The sequence below is a fragment of the Siphateles boraxobius genome, unplaced genomic scaffold, assembly GCF_051911475.1.
Source record: "Siphateles boraxobius isolate OS27281-9 unplaced genomic scaffold, OSU_SipBor_1 66, whole genome shotgun sequence".
Classification (NCBI taxonomy): domain Eukaryota; kingdom Metazoa; phylum Chordata; class Actinopteri; order Cypriniformes; family Leuciscidae; genus Siphateles; species Siphateles boraxobius.
In genome coordinates this window covers 12,746,902-12,752,632 of record NW_027509193.1, presented here as the reverse complement: position 1 = coordinate 12,752,632, position 5,731 = coordinate 12,746,902, and the positions used below count along the sequence as shown (strand labels likewise).

Genomic DNA, 5,731 nt, shown 5'->3' with positions numbered 1-5,731 from the left:
GGACTCGCTGGAGTTATACTAATGACTGTGACTGCCTCTATAACAAAGTTTATATGAGATCTCCACTCACTGCCAAGAAGGAGATCCAGCGTCCATGTTACAGCTGGAAATATTTCACTCTCCATTCATCTCTGAATGTCTTAACAAAGCTAAGCTAAGTGTCCTTTTTATGCTCACTGCTCAAAAGCTATCAGGTTATTGACAACATGCTTGTTGCTGAAGGCTATCCGGGTATCAGCAACAAGAGTTGCTTGTTATGGCTTATCTAGTTGTAGTTGTTTTTAGTAACATAGTTGTTGCTAGGCTTTTGTGATCATATTGGCAATGTGCATTAATTATCTGTTTATTATCTGATTTATATAGCACTTCATACAAAACATATTCAAAGCAGCTTCACAGTGATAAACAGGAAAATAACAATTCAATGATGCAAACTGAATTCAATTTTGCTGTAAAGCAGCTCTAGGGTCATAGTTCGATTGAAAACAGGTCAGTATCGGCAACACGTTGTTATGTTATATATATTTATATCTAGTTGTTATTGGAATAATGCTGTTGTGTTAGTGTTAGTTTGTGACCGCTTACATTTGATGATTTTTCATTGAAACAACTGTTTCGTCTATTCTTAGATATTAGTACTTTAATAGATTGGTTTATTTAAAACATTTTTACCTCCAGCAAAACCTATAATGTTGTTACTGTTATTAATGTTGTATTTTACAGTAAAAGTTCCTGCAACCAAAGCTATGGTGGTTGACAAATGGATAAAGATCTAGGTTGGTAATTTAGTAGAGTGACCCAGGAGATGAGAAAACATTTAGGTCTCTCACGTTTATAGAGAAAAACATGGGTTTAGATAAAAATTACCTGATAAAATGTCTGAGCGCACATGGGGCTTTGCCGCCCTCCTTTAAAAATCCAGCACATATCAAGCTGTCTGTAATGATGCCTCCATAGGCAATATCACATTCAAAGTGGTTCACAACAGGGTTCTCCAGCTTCTGCAGTATGTCAAGTAACTTCAATTCTGTCACAAAATAAATATATGTATTAGTGGAAACATCATAAAATGCTTCATAATTTCTAGCAAATTTTTGTGACACCTTGAATGGGTGTGATGTTCCTCACCTTCAGTACTGATCGTGCCCCATCCAGTGACCCAACTCTCTGTACCATCAACAAATATATACTACCAGCAGCAGCCAGACAGACTGGCTTAATGTAATCAGAGAAAGTCACAGGTGAAGACAGCTGGAGCAGTGCTAGTTTGCGGTCAAGACTGTTATATTTAGGAAGTTTGATGACTTTAATCACTTTCCTGTTTGTCTCATGTGGGTTTAAGCCATTTTGGGTCAGACGTACCAAGAAGACCACAATGTCAGATACGGGGGTGCTGTTAATACAAGACTGATTTAATTACACTAATATGAATCCACAGATATAGACTATATGATACTTGGGTACTTGAAATTCATAAAACATTTTTTTACAAAAATTAAACTTTGGCACTCATACGCTATGAAGCAGTGAGCTGCAGACAAAACCCATTCTTTATTGATTAGAGTCCCACTGCAGAAATAGCCTCCAAAGGACACACTCTGAATGCTGGCTTGCCACGGCCAAGACCCTGCCCTCGCATTTTGCCCTCCAATAATCTTGGTGTTGAGGGGGGCTTGGCCACATACTTATGAGAGAAAATATAATATAATATGAGAATTCTGTTTACTCAAAAAAGTGCAACACATTTAAAACAAAACATTCTGTGTGACTGAACATGAGTTTTAATTAACAACTTACCATCCAATTGACCCAAGCTGCCTATACAAAAAATAAAAAATCAAGACTCAGTTTTTTGTTAAAGTCCTGTTGATCTAGTCTACATTTTCAGATCAGTCAAAATTGCAATAGAAATGAAGACCCAAAAATTGAACAACGTTTGCGCTGGTAGAGCTGATAAACTGGTTTAAGTTTTGTCTTATGCATAATGTTGATGTTCACGCAATTCACATGAAGTGAATTGCTTTTATAAAACAAACAATATTTTTGGATCCCTGCCATACAGGAGGAAACACTTACAGAGCTGATAAACTGACAAATTGTAAATAGAAAAAAGATTATACATTCACAAAAAGGATTTTTAGAGTCACCGACAATTGTAATTGTTAACAGTAAAGCAGTAGCCCTAAATATAATAAAAGGGCTCTTCATTTAACTAGAAATATAAGGAAGCATCTATTGTCAGCCATCTAAATATAGGCTAATAAATGTGTTTCCAAAAAAATGTACATAATTATTCAAAATAATAAAACAAAATGGCAAACTTTAACAAACAATTTACATTTATTTTATATTTAACCAGGAACTAAAAAGTGTGGATGCACCGATATGAAAATTTTGGTTGATACCGATAATTCTTTATATTTGAAAGCCAATAACCAATATATTGGCCAATAAATCTAAATCCAAAAGTTTATATAATTTTTAAGAGCCTGAATTTAAAAACAAAAGAATATGGCTAATGTTAAAGAATATGGCTATGGTAAAAAATAACTGGAAATGTCATGTGACTTCTGTTTTTTTTATTTTTTTTATAAATGTTGTCAATATATTTGAGGTTTTGTCTTTACTTGCACAAATACTACACCTAAATTTATCCAGTTTACATGGTTTCTGTTCAGATATGTACCTCAAAAAGCCCATTTCTGCTGGCCTATGTGGGGGGACATTTTTGCTCAAGTAATTTATGGGGCTAGGCCTATTACAAGACAAAACATGATTATGTATTTCTGCTCAGCTAGCAACACTGGACATCAACCACATGACATGCGCTAATTGCATTACTGTCTACTTTTATGTATAACAGTTCTATCTAATAACGTATGAGACAGGACTGTTAGACAAATCGTAAACTAATGAATGCGAGCAGTGTGTTCGGAGGCTCTGGCAATGTGCAGAATCCGCCTGGATGATGTGACGGCAGCCATATTGCACCAGAATGCCCTCTACACACCAGCTTTACAGGTGGAGAGGAGACAGTGATGAAGCCAATAAGTATATGGGGATGATTAGGAGGCCATGATGGACAGAGGCTAATGGGCAAATTTATCCAGGATGCCGGGGTTAAACCCCTACTCTTTTTCCGAAGGACATACTGGGATTTTTAATGACCACAGAGAGTGAGGACCTCAGTTTAAAATCTCATCCTTATGTCACCAAGGCTCACCCCAATCAACCTGATTGTGGTGCTACATTGATAAAAAAAGCATAATGGGTCATAACTCCTAAACCATTGGTCACAGGCTCAAGTGTCTTATATCATTGGAATCCTTGACAGAAAGCATGTATAGGATTGATGGCATACTGGTGAAATTCAGGGGGATGTTTTCAAGAAACCTGTATACTTTTGTGAGCTAGTCCTAGTTTTTTTGCTCGATCGGAACCAAACACGTGCAAAAAGATTCTCTGGAGTCTGGTTGTCAATTTCCATTCACATTTGCAACAGGGCGTCAGAATGTTTGAAGTGGGTGTGGTTTCTACTAAAATGACCATCCCTCTTGTACACATGTATGGGCTCAGTCTGTGGTCATTTGAAAAATGACGTAGTGACTAGGGGTAGGAATCACGGGGTAGACTACAAGAACCAATGAGGTTCATTCTTGTGTGTTACTCAAATATCTAAATGTGACATTTTTGTATCATTTGATATAACTAAAGCTATGAATAATGTGTTGAAAATAATCCCAGAATTCAGTCGTATAGATCTTCCATACGATTCATTTCACAGTTCCCCATACCGGTTGTAAGCCCCTTTTAAGATTTTACTGTGATCGGATTACGATCGAGTCTCACTTGACCACATTAAATAGCAGGTGTAGATGCAATGCGTTTTCATTATCCGGATTCAGCTAACATAATATGTAATAACAATAGGCCTACACGGTGAATGATGATGAACGTCACTTTGATAGACTGAGCCGTTAAAGCAAATTGTTGCTGGTTCTTTCTTTTTTGTCTTGCGATGAGATAAAAAATGTCTTTTAATGTCGAACTCTTAACCGGTTGGCCCTCTTGGCTCCTAAAGATGCATCCGCAGAATGTAAACTGTAAGTACATAACTAACAACAAATATTTTTGTTTCCCCCTTTAGTTTTAAAATGCCATTATAAGATTATGGTATGATGTATTTAGTAATTATATTTACAGAACTCTTACAATTAATAGGAGTGCTTTAAGCAACCAAAAATATCCACTGGGTGGCACTATATCATTGTTTTTGACCAAATAAAGGACCGTTGGAGGCCTATTGTTTCAACAAAGGTAGCATATTTAGTGGAGTTGTAGAAACTGTAGATAAAGGAACAGTACATTTTTATGAGAGATTTGAATGAAAATCTGTCATTATTTACATGCCAAACACGTATGACTTTTTTCTGTGGAAGGCAAATGGAGAAATGAACTGAACTATATTTAGTGAACAAATTGTCACTTGTAACAGGTTCTTAAATCATAAAAAGAATTTGTGTAGGCTACATGCATACATACAAAGAAAACCACAGATTAACAGTATCAAAATGAAACAAAGCAATATCAAACTAATTTTAACATGTCGATCATTATGTGCATTATTGAGGTAATTTTTTAAAATTCAGTTCTGTTAGAAACCCAAACAATTAGGCATTGTCCAGCACATTTCTGTGGTATACTGTTGTAAATACAGTGTGTTTATGTGTGCACTGTTGTGTAGTCTCAGATATGCAGGCTGCAGGCTGACATTTCTGATTTCCATTGCTAAAAAAAAAAGAAAGCAGTGGTCAAAGCCAAGAGGAGTAAGACAGTGGGTATGTGACAGCGCTGGCTTTCTGGTGTCCATGATTACATTTCATGCATGGAAGAAGCAAACCACTAAAACAATTTCTGATACAGGAGAATCAGTCACTCAGCTAATTTAAGTGATTTAATTTTTGTTTTAATTATTCATAATATTATTCTTGTGTTTACCAGCATTTGCTTTAATGGCGAAATACTAAAGCTGCACAAACTCAACAAGTTTGAGTAAATCCTGATGATCTTGTTCCCCAGCATGATTTAAGATGATCCTAAGAGCATCTTGAGTGGCATGATCTGTGCCATGTGAAATGTGAATTGAAATATTAATTTTCCATCATAATGTTTCATTTTGAATTTTCATTGACTTTTCATTTCCAGGTTTAAATTAGATTTTGAATCCCCAATTAACAGACCTTTGGACCCATCATATCTACCTTATTTTTTCACGTTAGAGCGGGCGCAGTCATTTCTAAATTGAATGTGACTGGCTTCTGGTCTCACCCGTTTCCAGTTAATTTTAGCTGTACAAAAAAGCTTGTTATGCTGCTTGATATTGCAAACTGGTATTTCTTACCATAGCATTTTAATTCTAAACACAATGCTTTGTAGCGCAAATAGTTTTACCGTCTACTGAACTTGGTTATTCTTAGTTATTTTCCTTTAGCAGCTAATGAATCGGAAGTCTCACACAGTCACAGAAAATAGCAAACCATTGTTGGTTCCCCATAAAAATCTTCATTTATCCATAAATATATGAATAAATTGTTCATAAATTGATCACTTTTCTCTTAGTGAGAAGAACATTTTAATAATCTGAAGCATGTGTCCAGTTCTGCTCCTGGAGGGCCACTGTCCTGCAGAGTTTAACTCCAACCCCAATAAAACACACCTGAACCAGATAATC

The 5,731-nt window shown here is 35.9% G+C and overlaps 1 pseudogene across 1 annotated transcript; it reads right to left on the bottom strand.

Annotated features, from left to right (window-relative positions):
• Nucleotides 1-684: 684 nt before the first annotated feature.
• On the bottom strand, nt 685-3,792 carry LOC143722373 (serine protease 27-like; annotated as a pseudogene). The gene is made up of 5 exons (XR_013196870.1): nt 3,771-3,792; nt 1,798-1,818; nt 1,516-1,684; nt 1,129-1,393; nt 685-1,027 (listed from the first exon to the last, which is right to left on the bottom strand). The product of XR_013196870.1 is annotated as a serine protease 27-like (transcript).
• Between the last annotated feature and the right edge of the window lie 1,939 nt (nt 3,793-5,731).